At 40.2% G+C, this 27,631-nt stretch overlaps 1 protein-coding gene across 5 annotated transcripts in view; it reads right to left on the reverse strand.

The window, feature by feature from the left end:
• LOC135714706 (uncharacterized) overlaps nt 1-27,631 on the reverse strand; it is a 255,685-nt gene that overhangs the window by 136,616 nt on the left and 91,438 nt on the right. The window lies entirely within an intron of this gene.

The following is a 27,631-nucleotide window of genomic DNA, read 5'->3' on the forward strand; positions in this document are numbered from 1 at the left end:
ACACAGTTTATAAGCTGAGTACAGGTTGTTTAGTTGTTGAAAAAGCACTTTTGATGTTTATGTTATTCAGCAAGAGTGGTTGGTTGTGTAGAAGTCATCAAATGAGTAATATATTCAATTTGTTAGCTTTGTTTTGCAGCTACAAGTTGAAAATTGGGTAGTGTGTGTATAGAAGTGACATTAGCGTTTATTGACTGATGTTATTCAGTGCGACTGACAAATTGAATAATGGTTTTGAGAAAGTTGAATAAACGCTCTCCAAAACTATTTTGATAGCTTTTGCTTGTAGCTGTATCTGCAGCTTCTTTTCAGCTACTTTACAGCACAACGCTGGAAAAGTTGGCTTACAAAGCTGAAAATGTTAGTTGGGTACTGCCCCTAAAATAGATTTTTTACAGAAATCATTAATTGACATGATTTCTGATATTCTTAAATCTAACTCCATGTTTGATGCTATTCAAACTGGAGTAAAATTTGCAAACAATATTGTCGTGGCTTTAAAATTCAGTAATGGATTTTAAAGCATTAAATATTTTAAATTGGAATGCTCGATCTCTTAAAGATAATGAAGACGAGCTATTTAACTTTTTGAGAGTTCATAACGTGCATATCGCCGTTATAACTGAAACGTTCCTTAAACTTGACCATAAGGTTAAGAAGGACTCAAATTATTTAATTTATAGAAATCATCGCCTTGATGGACCCTGTGGTGGCGTTGCCATCATTGTTCATAGACGAATCAAACATAAAATTCTTTCTTCATTTGAAACCAAAGTTTTTGAAACTTTGGGATTTTCTGTTGAAACAAAATTTGGACAACTTACGTTTATAGCTGCCTATTTGCCATTTCAATGCGTAGGCCAGCAAAAGATTTTTTTTAAAGGGTGACCTTCAGAAACTTACCCGTCATAGGTCTAAATTCTTTAATATTGGTTTTTAATGCAAAACACCGCTCATGGAATAATGCTTAAAGCAATTCCAACGGTAATATTTTGTTTGATAATTGTTCTGCAGGTAATTACACTATTCAATATCCAGATCACCTTCCAGTAACTTTTGAAATATCCCAAGAAATAATTTCTAATCCCAACAGCTCTATTTTCAATTACCATAGAGCTGATTGGGAGCAATATCGAACATTTATGGAATATAACTTCGATCCAAACATTCCTTTGCAAACCAAAGATGAACTTAATTATGCTCTTGAATCTCTGACAACTTCTATTGTTGAAGCAAGAGCTGCCTCAGTACCAAAATGCGATTCAATTATAATAGACGACGATCTTCAGCTCTTGATCAGTCTTAAAAATGTCCGTAGGAGACAATTTCAAAGAACACGCGATCCTGCCATGAAAGTTATCTGGCGAGATTTGCAAAAAACAAATTAAAAAACGATTCTCTGCCCTGAAGAACAAAACTTTTGAAAATAATGTTTCTAAATTAGACCCGAGTTCCAAACCCGTTTGGAAACTCACAAATATTTTGAAAAAACCTCAAAAGCCTATTCCAGCGCTTAAAGAAGGTGGTAAAATTTTGATCAGTAATGGCTTCGAGAGTTCCCATAATTTCAGTTTGGGTCTTACTAGTCCTATTGAGAATCAGGTTGCTCAGGATTATCTGAATATTTTCTCCCTGGAAAATATTTTTGATGATTCCTGGGGGACTGACTTGGACGAAGTAAGGTCTTTAACTAAAAAGTTTCAAAATATGAAAGCTTCAGGTGATGATGGAATTTTCTATATCCTCATCAAAAAACTCCCAGAGAGTACCTTGTCTTTCTTGGTAAAATTATTTAACAGATGTTTCCATTTGGCATACTTTCCTGATAAATGGAAAAATGCAAAAGTTGTTCCAATTTTGAAGCCGGATAAAAATCCAGCTGAAGCTTCTAGCTACCGTCCAATAAGTTTGCTTTCTTCAGTAAGTAAACTTTTTGAAAAGATAATTTTGAATAGAATGATGCTTCACATCAATACGAACTCAATTTTTGCAGATGAGCAGTTTGGATTTTGCCATGGGCATTCAACTACTCATCAACTCTTAAGAGTTACGAATTTAATTCGTTCAAACAAATCTGAAGGCCACTCAACTGGAGTTGCTCTTCTAGACATAAAAAAGCATTCGACAGCCGGAGGCGGAGGGTTCGATTCCCGGTCCGGTCGAGGGAATCTTTCGGGTCGGAAATTTTCTCGACTTCCCTGGGCATAGAGAATCATTGTACACTGGAACCTCCATTTACGAACCAAACCGGGGGTTCGTAAATCGAATTAGTGCGTAAAAAAAACCTCGTTATTTGGGATTTACTTCGTAAAAAGAAAACTCGTTATTTGGGATTTACTTCGTAAAAAGAGGTTTTTGAAAATATTGTCAAATACCCCACAATATGGGTATTTTTGGAATCAGGGTGACGTGTAGGGACCGAAAATCGATGTCTGACGCCATTTTGAAATCCAAGATGGCAGCTTCCGGTTACAGAAAAACTTGGAAATTCTGCCAAATACCCCACAATATGTGTATTTTTGGAATCGGAATGACGTGTAGGGACCGGATATCGATGTCTGACGCCATTTTTAAATCCAAGATGGTGGCTTCCGGTTACATAAAAACTTGGAAATTCTGTCATATACCCCACAATTTGTGTATTTTTGGAATCGGAGTGACGTGTAGAGACCGGATATCGATGTCTGACGCCATTTTGACACTCCGATTCCAAAAATACACATATTGTGGGGTATTTGGCAGAATTTCCAAGTTTTTCTGTAACCGGAAGTCGCCATCTTGGATTTCAAAATGGCGTCAGACATCGATTTTCGGTCCCTTCACGTCACTCCGATTCCAAAAATACCTATTTTGTGTTGTATATGGCAGAATGTCCAAGTTTTTCTGTAACCAGAAGCCGCCATCTTGGATTTCAAGATGACGTCAAACATAGATTTCCAGTTCCTACACGTCACCCTGATTCCAAAAATACCCATATTGTGGGGTATTGAAAGTATCTTCCAGTTTTTCATGAACCGGATGCCGCCATCTTGGATTTCAAAATGGCGTCAGACATGGGTTTCCGGTTCCTACATCTCACTCCGATTCCAAAGATACCCATATTGTGGGATATTTCATAGTTTTTCCCAGATTCCCATAATCGCAAAAAAAAACCTCGTTATTTGGGATTTACTTCGTAAAACGAAACCTCGTTATTTGGGATTTACTTCGTAAAAAGAGGGACGTAAATTGAATACTGCGTAAAAAAAGACTTCGTAAACGGAGGTTTCAGTGTACTTGCCACACAATATACAAATTCATGCATTGGTATTGGCATCGAAAGTTCTCAATTAATAACTGTGGAAGTGCATTAGAACACTAAGTTGAGAACACGCAATAAGCTAATATGCGCTAAGCAATAAGCTTAAAAATGCGAATAAGAAGAAGAAGAAGTCAAGGTATTTGCTTTCAAGAGTCTTTCACAGACACATATGATGAGCAGGGCATGAATGTGTGCATAAGAAAATAGTAAAAAAACGGTATTGTTGGCGGGACTCGAGCCCACAAATCACATTCTGTCCTTGGGCGTAGCTTTTATTTAACAAGTAGGTGATTTTTTGTTGTTGACAAGGTACATCTACATATTATGAATGATCATGATATATTCACTAGATAAACTTGATAAACACTATAAACAGTGTCTGTCAATTTTGTTAGTAAATAGTGTCTTAACCAGAGTAAATGTCATGGAAATGGTATGGAGAAAAAACGTCACATCTTTCTCGGTGGATTTTCAACCAGTTGGTATGATTTTTTGCATGTTAGTCAATGCATGTTGTCAATAGAGAACCAGCAACTCGCAGAAAATCAGAGCGGTTGGTTGAAAACCCGCCGAGAAAAAGCGGTGGCAGTCGGTAATGCGTTCTTCGGGGGAAAGCGGTACAATCATACTCAGTTCTTCGATGCACAGGTCAATTATATTTGCATTATTTGACAAAAATCTGATAATCAGGACTGCAGTACTATTGTTTTCTTTATTAATTTTGTTTGCAATAAGTGAATGTCATGATTAGCTGAGATTGTCAAATAACGTAAATATATACAATGTTTGCATAGATGAATAACCACCGAACTTAACTAGGAATCGGACCCAGCCGCCTCCAGAATGGACCTATGCTATTTAAAATTGACTGAGCTTAGGAAGGCTCCGTAGTCTTATCTCCATGAATATGCTAAATTCTACCATTCAGTAAATCCACGTGTATGTAAATTGCCTTCACAGTTTAAAAAAGTAGTGTAAAATACCGTTACTATGATGCACATAAATGGAGTGTCATGTATCATACAGGTTTACATTGTAGATCGTGTAAATTTATGAGACATGCAATGAAATATTCCATTTGTTATACGCAACTGTCCATATTTGTAAATAACATTTCTTGCAAGTTGCTAGTTTACGTGAAATGGAAGTTTACATGCATGAATGTTTACATGCATGGATGTTTACATCACCAGTAAAATTCAGAATGTTTTTCTGTGTTTATTTGAATTCATATATCATTGAAGATTATCACGTTTCACCCAACTAACAATTTTCGCAAAGTAAACGCTTTACTCATTTCATTTATACAGCCTCAAGCTGTATTCAAATGTTATACGATATGAGGAAACCTTTAACGGCGCCGGTGATGTAGTGGTAAGCGTGATTACCTCTCACCCCAGCAGGCCTGGGTTCAATACCAGTCGGCGCCGCCGGGATGTTCTGAGGCATAACATCTCTGATCACGCCTTCCTTCGGATGGGAAGTAAAGCCGTTGGTCCCCGGTTCATGAGTTGATAGGTCGATAGGTAGGGTCCAGGTGTGGGAGCTGCCTTCCTGGCACGTCGGTAGCATTGGTGCTCAGCACGGAAAACAAGATCGACGGAAAAAACAAACCAAAGGGGGAAAAAAAAATGAGGAAACTTTATTCAACCTCTATACAAGCAAATCTGGCGAACTTAGTCAGCTACTTGGGACGGTTGGGACAAGCTCTTATTGCATATCCATTAACGCTTATATACAGCTGTTATCCTGCTGTTTAGTTGCGTGTGGACTTGAAAGGCGCTTATTCAACCTTTTCCCGGTTATCCAATAATCATTACACAGCTTTGTCTTGAAGCCGGGTTAAATATTATCTACGATATTTTTTAATCAAGGAATTTATTGAGTTTATATTTTGCTGTAAATCAAATTAATCCAAATTAGTTACAAGCAACCCCAAGTAGCATTCCTTGTTTTATTGCACTCTATTAGTGGTTATTGAGATCAATTTCATAAAACCGCCAATAAAATTAATAGCTCCAGCACAACCTTTTGATAACCGCTATAAGATCGTCATACAGCTTAGTGGACCACTCTTGATAAGGTTTATAAAGCATTTTTGAGAATCACAATAAAGCTGTCTTAAAAGCTTTTGTCAGGAAGCCTCATACTCTACAAAAGGTTCTCATATCCTCTATAAGAGTAATATTGTATTACGCTTTGCTGAAAATCAGTTATAAAGCCAATTTAATTTGTATTGGCTTCAAAGCAACCGCCATAAATTAGCTTGTTGTTGTTCTGTTCTGCTGAAACTTTTTTTCCAAATGGAAATCTTTAGCGGTAAAAATAGGTTTGAGTGTTGGTGTCAAGATCACCATGCAATCAATTTTGTTTCATGTCGACATTAGTGAAAATCTTAAAGAAAATATATTACTTTTTAGAAGTTCCAAAACATATGCGCTTGAAATGTTATCGTGTATATTGAGATAATATGAGCATTAAATAAATGCGCCTCCAAAATAATTCAAGTTAACAAAAAAGATTGTTTCAGAAATCAAATGAATTTGATGGAATCACCTTAATTTTACAAAAAATAGATCTCAATACATAAATTCATACCAATGCACACTGGAAATCATTTCGAATCTCTTATATAGCCATTATTTTATTGAAATTTCTTGGATTTTATTCCAAGGCTAATTGCATTTTCATAATGACAATATGGTGACAGAGGACAGCAGGCAAGAAAAACACCAAGCGCAATTTCTTAAAATGTCTAATGCTTACATTGCACACTACCAAAGTTGACTTGCCAAAGTCATCAAGTCTTCAAAACGCCATTTCAATGCATTAAAAAAGTTATAGAAAAAAATAATGTTCCATTAAAATGAAGAAGAAGTCCTATAGGAACTATTTCATGGTTCAGTATCGGAGAAGGTCGGTTTTCCATGAAAATGCTGAACCCACATTTAGGATAATTTCCTCTTACTGAAAACAGTGGTGTGGGAACTCAAATACCATTGAATTGTCCCTTGCCCTTGATAACTCGGAAACATATTTCAGGATCTCATGAATGACTTTAGGACCTATTATTCAAGGTACACTATCAGGGAAGACTGGTTCTCTGTTGAAAATGCTGAACCCACATGGAGGTAAATTTCCTCTCACTGAAATCACCGGCAGTTGAACATAAATATCAATGAAGATGGTCACTTGGCATTTCTAAAAACTCGTAAAAATATTACCGAATCTAAGGAATGTTCACAGGAACCACTTTTCAAGTATCGGGGAGGTAGCTTCTCCGGGAAAATGCTGAACACCATATGTAGTTACTGAAATCACAGGTTTTAGTTTCTTACATATCCCTGGAGTTGGTTACTTGGCGTTCTCGGAAACCATAAGAAACATCCTTCAAGGCGCAGTATCGGGGAAGGCCGGTTCAACATAAGAATGCTGACCATCATATTTCCAAGTCTACGTACTCCCGACTGACATGTGTAGAGAGGAGCGCTTTGAGGTATTGGCAATTATAACATATGACGTTTTGAATGTGATTCTTAGATACGGAAATCAATAATACCTGCTGTGTAGATTATATCTATACAGAACTGGAAAAAGGGCCTATCTGCTTTGATCGATTCTCTTAATCGACTTTCTCATTTGATAACTACGGCAATGCAAACAGTTTTCGTGCTATTTTTGCCACATAGCATGATAAAGGAGGCTTTCATCTATCGTCCAAATCGTCAAATGCAACAAGGAATGTTGTTACAGCTGAGTGATTAACGAAAGAGAAAGTCGATGAAGAGAATCGATCAAAGCAGATAGGCCCTTTTTCCAGCTCTGCATTGATATAGTCAATATCAAGGTGGGAGGATATTTTGCTTATTGCTTATATTGCTTCCCAAACAATATTTATATGTTTACTCCAAACAAAGAAAACACTAGTAACCTAGCTAGTTTCATCGACTTGCAGAGAACACTATGTTTCCCAGTGCATATTTGGACCCATTGTCATTCAGGGCGAAATGGAGGATGTAGGGAAATTTCTTGTTGGCCATTTTCATTATCAACAACTTGAATTATTTTTTGCTAAACATACGACACCACTATTCGCATGCTTCAGTCAGCCGTCCGCAAAAATCATGTGAGCCGAAAGCTCCTCGCGAGAAATTCGACAGTGAGCATTCATAAGGGCGAATACGCGATGATCGATTCTCTTCATCGACTTTCTCTTTGCATTGCTACAGCTAAGCGAAACAATTTTCTAGAATTTGTTCAATGCAGAGTAGTAACAGGTTGTATTGGCTATCAAAAGCAACAGCAAACGCAACGAGAAACGTTAAATCTAGCGAGTTATTAACAAAAGAGAAAATCGACGAAGAGAATCGATCATCGCGTATAGGCCCTTATGCATGCTCATAGTCGAATTCGTGTTTAGTACATTTTTTTTTCTTTCCCATGCCTTGTTCGCCATGTACCGGTACAACGGGAAAATGGTATGCATGAAATGAAAATGGAAAAACGATGCGAGGAAAGTCGGAAAATTGTACTTTGAAGTACACCAAAAGATTCCTGACATTCTCACAAATCTTCTAGTATATAATTATCTGGTACTTTAGAATAAAGATCACGAGCTATCAGAGGGGAAAGATAGAACATGGTGTCTACACCTGTGCATTCACGTGGCCGGAATTGGGTGGTCTTCATGTCGGAAAAACAACCCAGTTTTTTTTGTGGGTTAGATTTTCCCAAAAATTTTCCAACTATCATGTTGCCAGAAAGTTATGCTAGAACGTAGTGTGCTTCGATTTTTCGATTAGCTTATTTTTCTAGCTCATTTTTGCGGGTTTTCCCAGATGTTCTAAAAATTCCCAGCAAGGGAATAATATCAATAATACTTCCAGACGGGGGCCTTAAGGGTCCTGTGCACCACCAGCGGTGCAAAGGGCCAACGTGAAAGACTTCCATCCTGGGCGGCTGCTCGCTTTTGCCTTGACCCCCAGGTCCAGGTCAGATTTCTATCGACTTGCCTAATTTCCTTATTGAGGCTCCGCCGCCATGAGCCCCTGGGTCTGCCTCTGCTGCGATGTCCTGCCGGATTCTAATCCAGCGCTTGTTTGCAGATTTCGTTTCCGCCCCGTCGAAGTGTGTGCCCGACCCACCTCCACTTTCGCTCTCGAATTTCTGTTGCTATCGGCTTCTGATGACATCGACGATGGAGCTCGGCATTCGAGATCCAGTTGTGAGGCCACCAGGCACGAATTATATACAGCAGGCATCGGTTGATGAAGACCTGCAGCTTTTGAGTGTTCTCCGCTGATACACACCACGTCTCGCTGGCGTATAACAACACAGATTTCACGTTCGAGTTGAAAATTCGGATTTTGGTGCGTTGACTTATCCATACGTTTCGTAAACTCGCAAAGGCAGCCCTAGCCTTCTTGATTCGTGCACCTATGTCGCTCTTGGTCCCGCCGTCCGACGCTATTTGGCTGCCAAGATATTGGAAACTTTCGACCTTCTCCAAGTTGGAAGGGTTGCCCGTGTTGATATCCAACGATTTGGTCTTGTTGACGTTGATGGTGAGACCCGCCGCAGAGGAGCGTTCGGCTAGGTCATTGAGCTTACTCTGCATATCAGAGCGCCGTTGTGCTAGTAGAGCAACATCATCAGCCAAATCAAAGTCGTTGAGATGCTCCATGGTGATAGGCTGCCAAAGCAGCCCACGGTTCGGTACACGGTCAATTGCACCTACCATGATCTCGTCGATTACGATGAGAAACAGTAGCGGTGATAGTATACATCCTTGTCTCACACCAGCGACTACCCGGATAGGGTCGGACAAGGCTCCGTTATGCAGAACTCTGCACGTGAAAGCCTCATACTGCGCTTCGATGAGGTTGACGATTTTATCCGGGACTCCCTTGCGTCTCAGGGCGCCCCACAGATTCTCGTGATTGAGACGGTCGAAAGCTTTTTCGTAGTCAATGAATACCAAATAAAGGGACTCTTGGAATTCATTGACCTGCTCCAGGATGATGCGGAGCATGACAATATGGTCCACACAAGATCTTCCGGCACGGAATCCTGCCTGCTGCCGTCGGAGAGTCGCGTCGATCTTCTCCTGTATCCGATTCAGGATAACTTTGCACAGAACTTTGAGAACAATACACAGTAACATGATGCCTCGCCAATTGTCGCACACAGTCAGATCCCCCTTCTTTGGGACCTTCACTAAGATGCCTTGCATCCAGTCGGCCGGAAAAGTCGCGGTGTCCCAGATATTACAGAATAGTTGATGCAACATTTGTGCGGATAGCATGGGGTCAGCTTTGAGCATCTCTGCTGATATGCGATCGACCCCTGGAGCCTTGTTGGATTTCATGCTTCGGATAGCTGCTTCAATCTCCTGCAGTGATGGGGCCTCGGAATTGACGCGAGTAATGCGCCGCACCCTAGACGGATCATGCCGAGATGTTAATGGCTGGTTGGCCGTGGAAACTTGAAGAAGTTGTTTGAAGTGCTCAAACCAGCGTTTCAGCTGGTCAGTGGGGTCGGTAAGCAATTGTCCAGTCGTGTCCTTCACTGGCATCCTCGGGTTCATCCTTGCTCCACTCAGGCGTCGTTTTTTTTTTTTTTTTTTTTTTTTAACTCTTTATTTGTTCCAAATTCAAAATAAATTACATTTCATTTTAACCTAGGTGCTCCAGTTACTGCAGTAACGTACCAGCCTTAATTGTTATGATATATATCTAAGTGTTTTTACATTGTTCATGTCTTGGCAATTCAGTATTTTAAACAGGTTTTTTAACCTGCATGTCAGTATAACAATTGATATCTTAAAACTAAAAACTAAAACTAAATCTTATCTAAGTATAAAGGGAATTAATCGTTGCAATTGAGGATTGCAACGATTTTTGCCTGAAATTATTAATTATTTTGTTGGACATTTGTGCTAAAGTCTCAACATTCGAAATTCTATGTACTTCGGTTGTACTGTACCAGGGAGGCAACTTCAAAATCATTTTCAGAATTTTGTTCTGAATCCTTTGAAGTGCTTTTTTCCTGGTAGTGCAGCAACTAGACCATATTGGCACAGCGTAAAGCATGGCCGGTCTAAAAACTTGTTTAAATATTAGAAGTTTATTCGTCAGGCAAAGTTTGGATTTCCTGTTTATAAGAGGATACAAACATTTTATATATTTGTTACATTTGGCTTGAATGCCCTCAATGTGATCTTTAAAAGTTAATTTTTGGTCAAGTATTAATCCAAGATATTTCACTTGGTTTGACCAGGAAATTGGAACTCCGTTCATAGTGACTATGTGACTACTACTAGGTTTCAAAAACGAAGCTCTAGGCTTATGTGGAAATATTATAAGTTGAGTTTTGGAAGCGTTGGGAGAAATCTTCCATTTTTGTAAATAAGAAGAGAAAATATCTAAACTTTTCTGCAGTCTGCTGCAAATAACACGAAGACTTCTTCCTTTAGCGGAAATGCCTGTGTCATCAGCGAACAAAGATTTGTGGCAACCCTGAGGCAAATCAGGGAGGTCCGAAGTGAAAATGTTATACAATATAGGCCCAAGAATGCTACCCTGAGGAACTCCTGCCCTAACAGGTAGCCGATTAGATTTGGAATTTTGATAATTTACTTGAAGAGTTCTGTCAGTTAAATAATTTTGAACTAATTTCATAATATAAAGTGGAAAATTAAACTTTTTCAATTTAGCAATCAAACCTTCATGCCAAACACTGTCGAATGCTTTTTCTATGTCTAGAAGAGCAACTCCAGTTGAGTGGCCTTCAGATTTGTTTGAACGAATTAAATTGTTAACTCTTAAGAGTTGATGAGTAGTTGAATGCCCATGGCGAAATCCAAACTGCTCATCTGCAAAAATTGAGTTCGTATTGATGTGAAGCATCATTCTATTCAAAATTATCTTTTCAAAAAGTTTACTTATTGAAGAAAGCAAACTTATTGGACGGTAGCTAGAAGCATCAGCTGGATTTTTATCCGGCTTCAAAATTGGAACAACTTTTGCATTTTTCCATTTATCAGGAAAGTATGCCAAATGGAAACATCTGTTAAATAATTTTACCAAGAAAGACAAGGTACTCTCTGGGAGTTTTTTGATGAGGATATAGAAAATTCCATCATCACCTGGAGCTTTCATATTTTGAAACTTTTTAGTTATAGACCTTACTTCGTCCAAATCAGTCCCCCAGGTATCATCAAAAATATTTTCCCGAGAGAAAATATTCAGAAAATCCCGAGCAACCTGATTCTCAATAGGACTAGTAAGACCCAAACTGAAATTATGGGAACTCTCGAATTGCTTAGCAAGTTTCTGAGCTTTTTCCAAATTTGTGATCAAAATTTTACCACCTTCTTTAAGCGCTGGAATAGGCTTTTGAGGTTTTTTCAAAATTTTTGTGAGTTTCCAAAAGGGTTTGGAACTCGGGTCTAATTTAGAAATATTATTTTCAAAAGTTTTGTTCCTCAGGGCAGAGAATCGCTTTTTAATTTGTTTTTGCAAATCCCGCCAGATAACTTTCATGGCAGGATCGTGTGTTCTTTGATATTGTCTCCTACGGACATTTTTAAGACGGATCAAGAGCTGAAGATCATCGTCTATTATAATTGAATCGAATTTAACCTCGCATTTTGGTACTGAGGCAGCTCTTGCTTCAACTATAGAAGTAGTCAGAGATTCAAGAGCATAATTAATTTCATCTTTGGTTTGCAAAGGAATGTTTGGATCGAAGTTATATTCCATAAATGTTCGATACTGCTCCCAATCAGCTCTATGGTAATTGAAAGTAGAGCTGTTGGGATTACAAATTATTTCTTGGGATATTTCAAAAGTTACTGGAAGGTGATCAGAACCGAAGTCAGCATGGGTAACCAATTGGCTACAAAGATGACATGAATCAGTTAAGACCAAATCAATAGTTGAGGGATTTCTTGCAGAAGAAAAGCATGTTGGGCTGTTTGGATATTGAATAGTGTAATAACCTGCAGAACAATCATCAAACAGAATATTACCATTGGAATTGCTTTGAGCATTATTCCATGAGCGGTGTTTTGCATTAAAATCACCAATAATGAAGAATTTAGACCTATGACGGGTAAGTTTCTGGAGGTCACCCTTGAGAAAATTCTTTTGCTGGCCTACGCATTGGAATGGCAAATAGGCAGCTATAAACGTAAGTTGTCCAAATTTTGTTTCAACAGAAACTCCCAAAGTTTCAAAAACTTTGGTTTCAAATGAAGAAAGAATTTTATGTTTGATTCGTCTATGAATAATGATGGCAACGCCACCACAGGGTCCATCAAGACGATCATTTCTATAAATCAAGTAATTTGCGTCCTTCTTAACCTTATGGGGAGGTTTAAGGAACGTTTCAGTTATAACGGCAATATGCACGTTATGAACTCTCAAAAAATTAAAAAGCTCGTCTTCATTATCTTTAAGAGATCGAGCATTCCAATTTACAATATTTAATGCTTTAAAATCCATTACTGAATTTTAAAGTCATGACAATATTATTTGCAAATTTTACTCCAGTTTGAATAGCATCAAACATGGAGTTAGATTTAAGCATATCAGAAATCATGTCAATTAATGAATTCTGTAAAAATTCCATTTTGGGGGCAGTAATGCTCCCTAAGTCAAAATTGTCAAAATTTCCGTTAGAACGTTGGTTAGTATTTTGATTTCTACCCGCTGCAATAGCAGCATAGGTAGCTCCATTAACTCGCTGAACATTGTTAGCAGCGAGGGGAGTAGGTACAGATGAAACATTTGAAGCAGGGGTGATATTTGTACCTACGGGTACGAATGTAGAATTTGTTCCTCGCTGACCGTTGTTAACAGCAGAGGAATTTGTACCTGGTCGGAAACGTGGAGCGTTTCTTACCTGTCGGTTAGAACGAGATTGTAGGATCGCTTTGCGAGTCTTACATTCCCAAAAATTGGATTTGTGGTTTTCACCACAATTTGAACATTTAAATTTCTTAGGATCTTCCTTCACAGGACAGTCGTCCTTTGCGTGAGAGGAATCACCACAATTCATGCATTTAGCTGGCATGTAGCAATTTTTAGTTCCGTGACCCCATCCCTGGCACTTACGGCACTGGGTGAGGTTTTGGAAATTTCCTCCAGTCTTCCTGAAGTGTTCCCACTTCACTCGGACATGGAGCATAAGGCTAGCTTTTTCTAAGGCCTTAAGGTTGTTTAGTTCACTAGACTTGAAGTGAACTAAATAAAAATCATTACAAATCCCGTTGCGCGAATCGCCAGGACGGGATTTCATTTTCATTTTGATTACTTGGAGTGGCACAACTCCAAGTAATTTTGCCAGTTCATCTTTGATCTGATCCAGGGATTCACCACTGGGCAGTCCTTTCATGACAACCTTGAACACACGTTCAGTTTTGGTGTCGTAAGTAAAAAATGTGTGCTTCTTCTCAGTAAGATACTTGAGAAGACATTTAAATCCGTCCAAGGTTTCAGCCAATACACGGCATTCACCCCGACGTCCAATTTGTAGTGAAAACTTAACTTTCACGAAATTCAAAAGTTCCATGCGAAGAGCATGGAAATCGGTAGTGGTTATCACAATAGGGGGAATCTTTTCCTTCTTGGCATTAAGCCGGGAAAGTTTACTAGAATTTTTCTTGGATGATGGATCATTCTCATCATCCGTGAGCAAATCAAATTGATTACTCAAATTAATTTCATCAGAAGGGGGGTCAAGAGTTTGCCCCTTTCTTTTGCGTTTAGGCGCCATGGCGGCAGTAAATTTTTATCCAGATCGACTTCCAAGCAGATTACTATAAGAATCTGAAGGATCGAAGAGGAATTTTCCAAATCGATATCCAAGAAGGATTACCTCGGGTAGGGTCCAAACAAGGATCGAAGAGGAATAAGAGTTGAACAAGGTAGAAATTTTTTACAGGTTGAGCACTGAAAAGTGCTGTTTAAATTTGTTGTAGCTTTAGGTAGTAGTAACACTTCCTTCAGCAAAAAGCAAATAGATCCGCACGGCAAGAGAGCACGATGCGGACTGACACTCAGGCGTCGTGAGATATCGTAGAGGAGGCGTATATCGCCAGTGTTTGCGGCTTTCTCCCCTTCGTCAGCCAGGGAGTTCACCCACGCTCGCTTGTCCCGTTTGCAAGAGCGCTTGACTTCCTTCTCTAGAGCCGAGTACCGTTGACGGGCTTCGTTCTTGGCTCCTCTGGTTCTCGCCCGCTCTATCGCGGCTTTTGCTTCTCTACGCTCCTCAATCTTCCGCCAGGTTTCATCTGTGATCCACTCTTTCCTCTGGGTGCGCAGCTCACCCAATTTGTTCTCGCTTGTTTGTATAAAGGCATTCTTGATGGCCGTCCATTGTTCTTCTACGCTGCCACCTTCTGAAACATCCGCAGCTCGAGTCTCAAGTTCTCCAACAAAAGACCTTTTTACCGCTGGATCTTCAAGTCGGCGTGTGTTGAACCGCCGCCCGAGACTCTCCTCCCGTCGCTGGATCCGCACCATGCGTAGGCGGATTTCACCGATTAGAAGGTGATGGTCAGACGCGATGTCGGCGCTGCGTTTATTCCGAACATCAAGAAGGCTCCGTCTCCATTTTCGGCTGATGCAGATGTGGTCGATCTGATTTTCGGTATGTCCATCACGGGAAACCCACGTGACTTTGTGCACTGGCCGATGGGGGAAGAGCGAGCCCCCGATCACCAAGTCGTTATTGCCACAAAATTCTGCAAACAGCTCACCGTTCTCGCTCATTTCGCCGAGAAGGTTACGAACCCGTGTTCTAAATCTGGCAACGATTATCCTCTCATTAACAGGCTCCCACTTGATGAGCGCAGCACTTGCCTGGACGCTAAGTAGGAGACCAACTCCACGATGGCGGGGAGCGTTTTCACCTCGAATACCAGAGTATAGTGGTACCTGTCCCGACGGCAGTTTGTGTTCTCCAAAGTTTGGCCAACGAACTTCACTCAGTCCCATCCTATCTCCTATCCGCCGTGATGGGGCTGCCATCTTAGGTGTAGCTTCCGGGGAAGAGCATTTCTTATTCAGCCGCTGGATGCCAGTCAGACGCTGTTTAAGCCGCACCTCCATGGTGAACAGACGCGCGGGTTGGCGAAGCATTTCCTCTATCACCGTGCTATGGTTACCGCGCCAGTGTTCGCGTCGCACCTCCTCACTCTGCTATTGTCGGATTGACAACATTGCCCAGGCTATGCCAACCAGCTGTGTCGATGTTTCAGCTAGCAGTTTTTTGTGATCATATGACTCGTGGAGGCGTGAGGTAGGAACTTGTGAGGACCGGAGCTAGGTATATCGCTCCTTGCAGATTGTCACTCACCATTTTGTAGCCCAATTAATAAAGCAGCAGCAAATTAATAAATGAAAAAAAAATTAAAGGGTTGTGTCCTAAGCACGACCGCAGTATGATGTAGAACCACGGAAAATTGATGTTTGTCATGCATTTTTGACTATTATACTTATTATTATGAATGGGGTGGGGCAGAACGTTTCTTTTGTGCAGAATATGGAAAAAAAAACGGATGGACTTTGGATGTTAATCTAATTGCATATATAGAAGTACCAGATATGTTTTACAGTCAGTTGTGTGAAATTCACCAACATAAATTATCGAATATGCCTTTTAAGCAATTTTTTTCTCAAATTTGAAAGTTTTGGTGCGGGAAGAAAGCAGCTTCTACATACACACACCCTACCTCGACTAATAATTGTGGTTTTGCTTAAAATTTATTTTCCGGAAAAAAGTCAGATCTTTTCCGGGTTGTTGTTGGGGGGGGGGGGGGGGGGAGGTTGTTGTCAAGAGGGAGAGGTTGCTGTTAGGGGGAGGGGGCAGAGAGAGAAGGTTTAACATGCATAATTTTCCAAGTCTCATTCCTCATTGTGGTGGACACGCCGTGATCCACCTTTAGCCGCTGCTTGCAGCAGGACCAAGTGCAACGCCGTCCGAAGGGGCGCTTATTTATATCTTTTCAGGTTTAAACAGAAAGATGTGCAACCGCACCAGACAGGATTTCCCGCCGTTTTTTTATGAATGGGGCGGGGTAGAATGTTTCTTTTGTGCAGAACATGTAAAAAAGGATGGACTTTGGATGTTAATCGAATTGCATATATAGAGGTACCAGATATGTTTTACAGTCAGTTGTTGGTAATGCATCGAATGGATGTCTCCTCTTAATAATTTTTTTTTTGATAATTTTGGCTCTGCGTGTAAAAAATTGTTTTTACTTATAAGAAGCTGTTCATAAACTACGTAGACAGAGTTTAAGGGGATTTAGCAATAAAGTGGCAGAGGGAGGGGGGTAAAGAATCCAAAAAAAAACTGTCTACGTAGTTAATGAGCAGCCCCTAATTGTGGTTTGCTTAAAATTTATTTCCCGGAAAAAAGTGATCGTCAAAGTTCATGTCTTTTTCGGGTTGTTGTTAAGGGGGTTATACATACATAATTTTCTAAGTCTCATTCCTCATTGTGGTGGTCATGGTCACACCATGATTCACCTTTAGCCGCTAACTTGGTCCTGCTTGCTGCATGACCTAGTGCCCCGCCGTCCGAAGCGGTAATGAGCAGAGTCAGGAAAGCGTTGTTTTATATTTTTTCAGGTTCAAGCAGAATGATTTGCAACCTAGTGGTATTCGTTCATGATGACTGGGTTTGGGGAAAACGTTTTGTTCATGAAAACAGTGATAAAATTATCATTTGCACATTTTTCAAAAGTTTTTTGATAATAAATTGGAAACGTATTTATTTCAGCAGATTTGTTATTTTAATTTCATCTATATTTGGATTTTAATTTCATCTATAAATGACAAAGTTACAAGCATTCAAAACGTAACGCTATTTCACCACACATATTTTTTGATTTGTATCCCAGTATAGTTGACAAAGACGTAGTTCTACGTCAAAAGCCTATTAACCAAATGGCATTAATGACTTTACTCTCAAACCCCACCGCCTGTTACCGAAAATGCTAAAACTTTCATAATTTCAATTTTTTAACAGATTTGCTTACATATCCATTGCAAAAAAAACCGCAAACTCCTCAAGTTTTGATGAGCATTGCAGGATTCAAATCTTTTTGTTTTTATAATTCTTTTATTTTTCCAGAGCCGATGTTCATTGTTTAGATCACAAAATTAATTAAAACTAACGTTAGTAAAGCGGGGCCGATGACTCGCGGTTATCTCGAGGTTAGGGATAACAAATTGTAACAAATGGATGGCAGGGTAGGGATTGAGAACACAAGGTTTGGAGAGCAATGAGCTCTTCATCTCGAACTAAGCGACATACTGATGAAAAAGACAAACATGGAGGTACACCGATGGGCAGCTAACAACTTGGGAGAACACAAGATGACACTAACTACTAAATCTTCAGATCTATCCTTTTCTAAAAAACACACAGGCGAGATCTCGGCTAGCCAAGACATCTCTAACGGGTATCGCGGGTTGTTTTCCTCGGGCACTGAGGGATGTGGATAACTCAGATCTGGCAACACAGTGTAGGGTACATGACCAAACAACATCCTCGATATCGTGATAACCATTGCCACACGCACATAACTTGCTGCCTGAGGGCCCAATTCGATAGAAGTGCAAGTCTAACGAACAGTGATTGGACATAAGCCTTGACATAACGCGTATAAAGTCGCGGCTCATGTCCAACCCTTTGAACCATGGTTTGTTCGAAACCTGTGGGAGAATAGAATGTAACCATCTTCCCAATTCACCATCATTCCATTTTTGTTGCCAACTGATAAAGCAATGGAGAAAAATTCGTTGAAGGCAATTTGTCGCTCAAAAATATCGCCTTCTATAGCGCCCACCTTAGCCAACGAATCCGCTTTCTCATTATCCGGAATTGAGCAATGAGATGGGACCCAAGCTGAGGTGATAGTATAGGAGCAGTTAGATAAAGCACTCAGTTTAGATCGTATTTTAGGCAGGAAATACGAGGAATGCTTCATCGGCCTCATTGAATGAATAGCCTCCAATGAGCTAAGACTACCCGTAAAAATTAAATAATGGTCAGAAGGTAGTGAGGCAATTCGCTCTACTGTGTAAAATTGGCTGCGAGTTCCGCAACGTACACGGAGCATGGTTTTTGCAGTCTATAGAAAGTGCTATGAAATTGATTAAATACACTAAATCCAGTGGAAGCATTTATGGTTGATCCATCCATGAAAAAAAAAATTATCGTTACTTACATGGTGTGACGGGCCAAAAGAGCCACATCCAAGATCCCCTAACCTCTGGTCAAGCCACGGAGGTCGTCTGGGGTGGGCAACACACGCCTCTTTTGTCGCTAGCTCACCTTATAATTCAAATTTCTCAGGGTTGGCCACCGACCTCGGGAGGACTCAGAACAACCGATCACTTATCTTGCTGTGCTGAAATTAAATAACGACCGGACAATAAACTCTCATCTGCCAAACATGCTGGCTCTTTCGATCAAAAAGATATTAAAGCCTATTTCTTGATATTCTGTAGCGCTGGGGCCCCGTTGACGGTGGGAATTGGAAGGAGGGATGAAACGTACCTTTCAGCTTCGTGGTGGTTTCGCCGAAATTACCGAATGGTGCTGCCGGTCTCGAGGAGTGAACAAACGACGGCGACGTCAGTGAAGATGTGTGCCGTATCCTAGTGGCCTCTGCCACGTGGGTTCCACGTGCAGTAGAGTTGGTCGAATCAGCCTTGGGGATCGTTAGCGGTAGATCGCAATCTGAGGTGTTCGGGATGAAATTCACCTGCTGGCACACTGGAAAACAGCGTAGCGTGCAACAGGATGGTGAAGTGAGTAAAACGGTAATTTACTTGACTTCGTACCGTGTAGCGTGGTACAAAACGGACCTCAGAATCGCGATCTTTTCCGTGTTCGGGCTATTGGTGTAAACACCGGATTACTCCTTAGGGTAATCTTATCACCAACTCACTATGCTGCTCCTCGGAGCTTCACTACACTGTATCGACCAAACCTTTTAATGCGAGGGTTTTAATTAGCTTCTGGTTTGTTTCCTACTCACGACTTGAGTCACCATCGCTCTCTCGGTAATCTGCTATCCAGGCCCTCCATCTTCCATCCTTTTCCTTTTCTCATATCATCCTCTCCTTTTTCCTCCCGGATCCAGTGTTGATGTGGCGGTACCAATTTCCCATTTACATCGCTTACTCCAACAAAGGCTTTTATACCACTTGCTTTTAGGCGGTGGCTTAATAGTAGAACTATTTTTAAATTCATGTTAACAATGCTAGTTTTTTTAATTTTAGTTAATAAACTACTCGCAGTTTTCAATGAGAAGCAGCGAAAGCTATTTACAAGGAAATGATGTCAATAAAATCTAGAAATTCAGTCAGATGAACATCTATTGTTCCAATTTCAAGTGGATCAGTAACAGTACTTGATTGCAAAAAATGAGGGAACAACCATCGACTGATGGTGATCTGGTATTCCATGGATTTATTGCATCATGGCCAGATCGAAATTTACAGAGGAAGTATAGAAGACTAGAAAGCAATCACGATTGGAGATTAATGAAAATGGACCAAACTCCAGCGTCACGTACTCATGAATCTTGTTTGAGGATTTCGGTCGAGCAGCTTCTCAAAGTTTTCTATTACCAATGGATTCATTACTTCACAACGGATGAGAAACCGGAAAGACAGCTCAGCGAAACGATCTGTCAGTGGTAGAACACCCGCGAGTACTTCGAGGCTCATTGTATGAGTCGAGAGCATACAGCCTAGCGCATTACGAAGGCAACGGTATTGGATCCATTGCAGCTTAAGGATGTTTGTTTTTGCTGCGGATTGGAAGCAAAAGCTGCCGTACTCTAAAACCGAAAAGATGGTTGTTCGGTACAACCTGATCAGATCTTCCGGGTGGGCTCCCCACCAAGTTCCGGTTATTGTACGAAGAAAATTAATGATACGGAAGAAATTCATATACGCAATATGTTTCCCCATGTGCATTTGGAATCGAATCAGGCACCTAAATACTTAAAAGATATCCTTTGAGTGATTGTTTTACCCATTAGCTGAAGCTGTAACTCTGCAGGATGATGCTTCCTAGAAAAGAAAAAAAAAACAACCAACTCAGAGAGAATTCGATACCCAGCTTTATAGCCCAAGTTGTTAGTTGTCTAAGTGTCTTGCAATGGTCCATACAGGTCCGGTGCACTTGGCCCTATAACGGACACAACGCCGTCATCTGCAAGCTGCCTTAGTATACTAGCCCACAAAAATAAAAGTTCTATTTTTTCCACGGGCCAACCCCTAGATTTGTGCCATTAGGTGAGAAAACCACTCTCTGAAAATTTGAGCTCATTCGGATGTAACACGAGATGACGCTTTTAGTTTGAATTTGTATGGGGAATTTGGATAAAATACCTGAAAAAATTACTCTTCTACACTCTATCGATCATAAAAAAGTTTCCTTATTGTCGACTTGATTCAGATTTTTAAAACTTGCAGTTCAATCAATGAGTAACAACTTTGCTGAAGATTGCATCATGAATCCAATTAGTTTGATTGAGATATTTGCTTTTGAATGTATATGAGCATTTTGTAGATTAAAATTTCAACCAAATCTCCTATATGAACATTAAGCTAAAAGCGCCAGCCCGTGTAACGTCAAAAAGTGCTGAAACATTCAGAGAATGGTTATCGAACCAAAAGACATGAGGCTGGATGATGTTGGTCTGTGGAAAATATGAACTTTTAATTTTTGTGGTAATCTAGTGGATACTTTGTATAAGCGGCTGTATTTTGTTGAAAAAAATGAGCACAATGCACATAATTAATTAATCGCGAGGTTGTCTTCAGCAAAGTTGTTCCTTATCGTTCAAACTACGTTTGCTGAAGTTCTGAGCTTAATCGAGTTGGCTGAATCAGTTCTATGCACGAAAGAGTGAAGTAATGTTATTTCTCAGAGAGTGGGTTTCTCACCTAATGGCACAAATCTAGGGGTTCAGTTGTCCCACAGCTGTCTACAGCAGCAGTCGATTTTTTATTTCGGTGTGAACCACGCGATAGCTTGTTTTCGGGACTCGCTATTATACAGTTGCTCTTTGTTCGTTGCTAGCAGTTCGGTGCCTTTTGTTGCTACGGTGCAAGATGTGTGAAATAAAAAACACCATCAAGTTTAGCTTCATGGTGATGCCATGGTGATGTTAAACCAAACATCGGAGAGATTGTAAATTTCGCCAAAGCACTCGACGCGGACGCTAAAATGGAAGCTGTTTATCGCATTGGTGGGGAAAGGGGAGTCTTCATGAAGTTCAAATCAGAGGAAGCAATGCTCCATGCTCTGACATACAATTCGGAGGATTTAGTCTTCCATTTTGCGAATGGAACACTGCAAAGGTACGCATGTCGCATGCTAGTGAATTCATCCAATATGTGCGTGTGTATGACTTGCCACCAGAGGTACCCAACAACTAGCTGGATAAAGTGCTGGGGAAATATGGAAAAATTAAACGCATCATCCGGGAAAAATTTCCAATTGATCTGTGCTTTGAGGTATATACAGGGATACGCGGTATATATATGGATGTGAAGAAGGAAATCCCCAGGTCATTACATTTCTTCAATCGCAAAGGAAATATATTTTATGATGGCAACAAAGATAAATGTTTTCTGTGCAAGGCGGATGGACACCGGAAGCTTTCCTGCCCCAAGCGGAAACCTCAGAAGGAACCGCAGAAGCAACTTAAGAAAAAAAAGGAAAGCAGCAAAGTGAAAGAAAACAAAACAGCAGCAGTACGTATGCTGGTGTAGTGGTGGAAGGTGCGTCGTTAGTCATTAGCGACCAGGAAACGGACACGGGGTTGGAGATGTTGAATGAAAATATCGAAATGGACGTGACGACCCCGACGACCGACGAGAGTAGCGGAGAGCATGCAACGGGAAACGATGTTCAGAAGCAGCAGCAGCGATCACGATTCAGGTTCAATGAAAATGAGGAACAAATTCGGGAAAGAAAGAAGATGCGTGCACGGGAGAAGATCGCTTTGTCGCCGTCTTAAAAGGACGTTAATAAATGAAAGAATGGAAGCTTTGTCACCGCTTCGATCGCCACCCAGGAAAATCCTATAATAATATGCATTTTTATATCTTTTTTTTTTTTATATTTTGAGTACCATAATTGGTATTCCATGTTAAGGTCCCCCCAAACTGGCGCGTTTTTACGCCGCGGCAGCGGTAACGAATAAATCGCGTTAACCGCGGTAGCGATATTCGCGTGGGTACCCATACCGAAGCGGCAATTTTTTTCGCAGCGTCGTAGCGATCGTGAGCAATGGATTCGTCGTCGGATGAAGAAGAGTCGCTTTTGCTAGTTTCTTTACAAGCAAAGGAAAATGTGTTGAAGTATTTTGGCAATTTCTTTCATTTTAGTGATATTTGTTTGATATTACAGATTTCTCACCATGAACGGAAGTTCATGGATTTAAAGAAAGTTTTTCAATCTTTAGAAAAAATTACAAAACTTAATTTCCCCTGGTAAGCATATCATCAGAAAATTTGCAGATCTTCGGGAAATTTCATAGACAGAACATCAGGGAAGTTTGCATAAATTCAGAGGAATTTGCAAAATTTTAAAGAAAGTGTGTATATATTCAGATAAATTTGCAGAACTTCAGGAAAATTCGTAGATCGGCAAAAACTTTGCAGAATTTCAAAGAGGTTCACAGAACTTCAGAAATGTTGATAGATCACCAGAGAAATTTGCAAAACATAAGGGAAGCTCACAGAACTTCAAGAAAGTTCGTAGATCATCAAAGAAATTCAAGTTGAAGATTGAAAAACATATCTTCTGAGGAATTTGTGAAAGTCCAAGGAATTTCGTAGAACTTCAAGGAAATGTGCAGAAATTCATACCTGTGGCGTGTTGAGCTGTTGAATATTTTCATAAGAATGATCATACTGAATTCTTGGGTGTTTACGATAATTTTCGAGAATTCTGGTATCTTTTTAGATTTTTTTGAAGAGCTTTGAACTCTTGGACAGTCTATTGAGTTCGCTCTTCTTTTTTTTCTTCCTTTGTTCGGGACTTAACACTACTGCGACCAGTAATTTGATCTATTGTAGTATATCCCGTGTCCTTAGTTTAGTGCATGTCATATTACTCCATCACTATTGAGAAACGATGAAGTATTCGGTTTTGATACAGTTGTCATTATTGCCTTCATCGCAAGGAATCGATTCTAATTGAAAGGTCCCGCTATTTATACCCTTCGGAATTGGAACACCCTCCAAAGGCGCACCCCTTTGTCAGTCAAAATTGGATTCCTTAGCAACAAAAATAAGAAATGACACCGATAATGACCATGCATCAGAACCCTAGTCTTTACCACTTCAAACTAGGGAACCTCGAATAGAAGATTAGGAATCACATAGATAAAGACTAACTAGCTCATTTTTCCTTGTTTCAAGATCATCCTCGGTTCAGGCAACCCGAAGACTTATCACTATCAACAAGGTATAAAAAGTAGCAAGGACTTAGATGTGTTCCTTTTATTACTGAAAAATCCTGTTCCTCTAGTTTGAAGTAGTCAAGACTAGGAATCGGTGGTAGATCTTACATCCCGTAAATGTTTTTTTTTTCCTTTGGTTTGTTTTTTCCGTCGATCTTGTTTTCCGTGCTGAGCACCAATGCTACCGACGTGCCAGGAAGGCAGCTCTCCCACACCTGGACCATACCTATCGACCCATCAACTCATGAACCGGGGACCAACGGCTTTACTTCCCATCCGAAGGAAGGCGTGATCAGAGATGTTATGCCTCAGAACATCCCGGCGGCGCCAACTGGGATTGAACCCAGGCCTGCTGGGGTGAGAGATAATCACGCTTACCACTACACCACCGGTGCCGTTGATACATACACCCAGTTACTTTTCAAAACAAGTTCTTTCGCAGTTCTTCAAAAAATCATTTCGCTGAAGAACTAGCTATCCGAAAATTGCGAACGAAATTAGAATAAAAATTCCCGAACGAGATGTGCGAAACAGTTCAGCAAACGATTCCGAAAGAGAATACCGTTTTTGGTTTTTCAACCTATTTAAAAAAAATCGAGAAACTAGCTAGCTGAGGATCTTGTCTCCTATGTCATGTTTCGTCGCGGAGTTGAATGAAGTTATCTCGCTTAATTTCTGCCACTCTGTTGATGTTTTCTTTTTCTAGATTATGTGATATGATATTTACGTTGCATATGATACCAATAAACCAATAAAAAAGTTCATGAGTCATAGTTCGCGGTAGATTTCAACACATATCGGGAACGAAAAGTTGTGCAAGGAAGCTAGAGCAAAACATATCTTTTAACATACGCTCTCTCAAAGTGGGGGTGATATTAGTTCTTCTCAATCGCAAATAAAAAATTTCGCTCGGGAAATACCACTTTGCCAAATTTTCATCGGTAATTTCCCTAGTGAAAACATCTCGCTTGCGCTAATGAACTTTTGGCGATACTTCTAACACTGATTACACCATAAGACAATAGAGTCAACCAAAATGAAGAACTTAATAGAGTTCTTTAATGTCCTCCACCCATAACAAATCAAAATGCTCTCACATAACCATTAACAAGTGTAAAATTCTGAATTGACTTAATTTTTTTAAGTTTGGAATATTGAACATTCTCCGTTTTGCAACAAACTTTCGGCCTGCTATTTTTCAAGACTCCATGAAAAGTTTACAGCAAGTATTTTTTACGTTGCAGATGAGCTTATATTAGAATTTATGATTTGTATTACACTGCAACAACACCGCAACGGTTTGTCAATATATCTGCACCATTACGTATTCGATGGTATCCTTTTTCCAGTTATGTTGGAAATAAGTAGCAAATGCGTAGATTGAAAAATCATAGAATTAGTTGAGTATGTGCGTGCTTTAAGCGTCACTTTAGACAACGAGTGGTAGCGACATCGGTGCAGTTCCTCCGTCAGCAGCCATAAGGTTTCGGCATTATGAACCACTAGTTCTGGAAATTCGCCCGCTATTTGGTGCCGTTTCCAGTTCGTCACCAGTTTTGCCGGCAAATACGCACTCCATCTCTAACGGATCCTCCGTTCAGCGGTATCCACTCGACATCGGCATCAAAAACTGACAACATGTTTGCTGCCCCCAGCTCCAGCAACAATCAATCCAACGTCACATCAGGCTTCTCACCGTTCTATTAAGCCCTTTGGAACACCATTTCCTCGTCGTGTTCCATTTCCTATGCAGATGTTAGCACATGCATTATGATTTCTCCGCTTTTGTCAACGACTTTCCTGGGCATAGGGTATAATTGTACTTGCCAGACAATTATACTGATGCAAAAATGGTACCGGCATCGAAAGCTCTAAATTAATAACTGTGGAAGTGCATGTAGAACACTAAGTTGAGATCACGCAATACAAGAAGCATGGAGATGAAAACTTCCACCTAACACAGCTCCTGTCTGGACATGGTTGCTTCCGGAAGTACCTGTATCGATTCGAACACGCAACGTCATCCCACTCTCCTGTGAAAATGTGGATGAATCGACGAAGCCTGTGGTCTTTGACTGTCCTCGATTTGTGGCAGTGCGAATCTGCCCATAGAATGTTGTCAATCTGACAATAGCAAAATGAGAAGGTGCAACGCGATCACTGGCATGAAAACCATAGCTCGGCAATAGAGGAAATGCTTCGGCTTATAAGGGAAAACCGCGTAAAACGGCTGGATTAAAAAAAACAACGTAAACTGATTCCAGTGTAGTTATACCATACTACATAAATGTAGGTGTGATAATTATACTTCTACATAATTCAGTACTGCTCGATTAGTTCTACTTTTTACAGTTTAAATAGATTCCCGAAATTCTGTCCGCCCGACTAACGGGTGTTCAATAAAAAATGAGAATGATTTCAGTGCCGTCCAGCGCTCTTGTGAGAGCAACGCGACTAAGTTGCGTCGTAAAGACTGACCAGGGCCCCTTCTCCAATATTTATTGACGTTTTTTTGAAGAATAAACATTATGTTTTTAATAAAAATACTGAATTCGTTGAAAAAAAATTTTTTTTACTAGCTGTATGACTGAAAAAATTCTCATTTTTATTGAACACCCGTTATAATTATAGCGACTATAGAGCTCATGCTCGCATTTCTTCGATTTAGATGGCGCACTAGTGTGCGCTGATTAAATGTCAAAAGATTGAACTTATTCGGAGAGAATAAAAAACACGATGTTATAAACTTTTGTTCGGTACATTAAGAGAACATGTGCAAGTCTCCATACTTATTTTTTTTAAGAATACTTAATTTTTTGAATCACTTTTTGCTCATAAAAGGTGTGCTGTTTAAAATCCGCACACACAAAATTTATTCTCAAAATTCGAGTGCTATCCGATTATCACCAAATTTTCAGGGAGTAAAAAGAAACAATTAAAGATAGTTTTGGCATCATTCATTTAATTTATTTTATCTCTCTAATAAAGCAAAAAAAAATTATTTTGCCTTTATATCCGAATGCGCGAAACTTGGCCTTAACCCCAACCACAAGGGGTTCAGATTTTTCGGCACGAAATCGACATCATTCACCTTATACCACTCTAGCACGTCCTTCGTGTAGTGGTATGATATAAAATCCGGCCAGAAGAGAAGCCGCTTTTGGAGACACTCTTCCAAATACACTCCGCTTTCCTTACAAATCGCTTGCCAAATTAAGAACTTCTTGGCGAACTTGAAAATCTTCTGTGTCTGGAGGTTCTCGGGAACATCACACTTATCCTTGGCAGTCACATACAGGTTTGGTCTGGTTGAAATCCGCCTTCACATATGCTCGTCATCCTTTACGCAGCAATGTGGTTTCGTTAACTTCTGGTCCTAAAACTTCCGGGCACGGCTTTTTACGATCGTATTCTGTTTCTCGTCACGATTTGGGGACTTCTGAACCTTAAACGTACGTAGTCCAGCTCGAGTTTTGGTATTCTGCATGAAAGTCTTGCTCACAAGCAACTTTTTAACCTCATCTCAAACTGGGGCGTTTGGTTTCCGTTTAAAGGCCCCAACCACGCGTTTGTGATCGTTCTCGTTGACCTGACGGCTTTTTCCAGATCCTCGCTTCCTATCAACAGTCAGACGTTATTCGAACCGTTTTATGATATCATAACCGTGGAATTCCCGATTCCCAACTTTTTTTCGATGGCACGATGCGACAGATCCTTATTCTCAAAGTACTCGTGCAAAACTTTTTCGCGCACTGTTCTTTCGACGCCATTTTGAAAACTTTTTTGCACCTGATAAAATAAACTCATAGAGTGAAAACAAT

This window comes from Ochlerotatus camptorhynchus, unplaced genomic scaffold (assembly GCF_037179485.1).
Source record: "Ochlerotatus camptorhynchus isolate MF236.1 unplaced genomic scaffold, CSIRO-AGI_Acam_v1.1 ptg000697l, whole genome shotgun sequence".
NCBI classification, from domain to species: Eukaryota; Metazoa; Arthropoda; class Insecta; order Diptera; family Culicidae; genus Ochlerotatus; species Ochlerotatus camptorhynchus.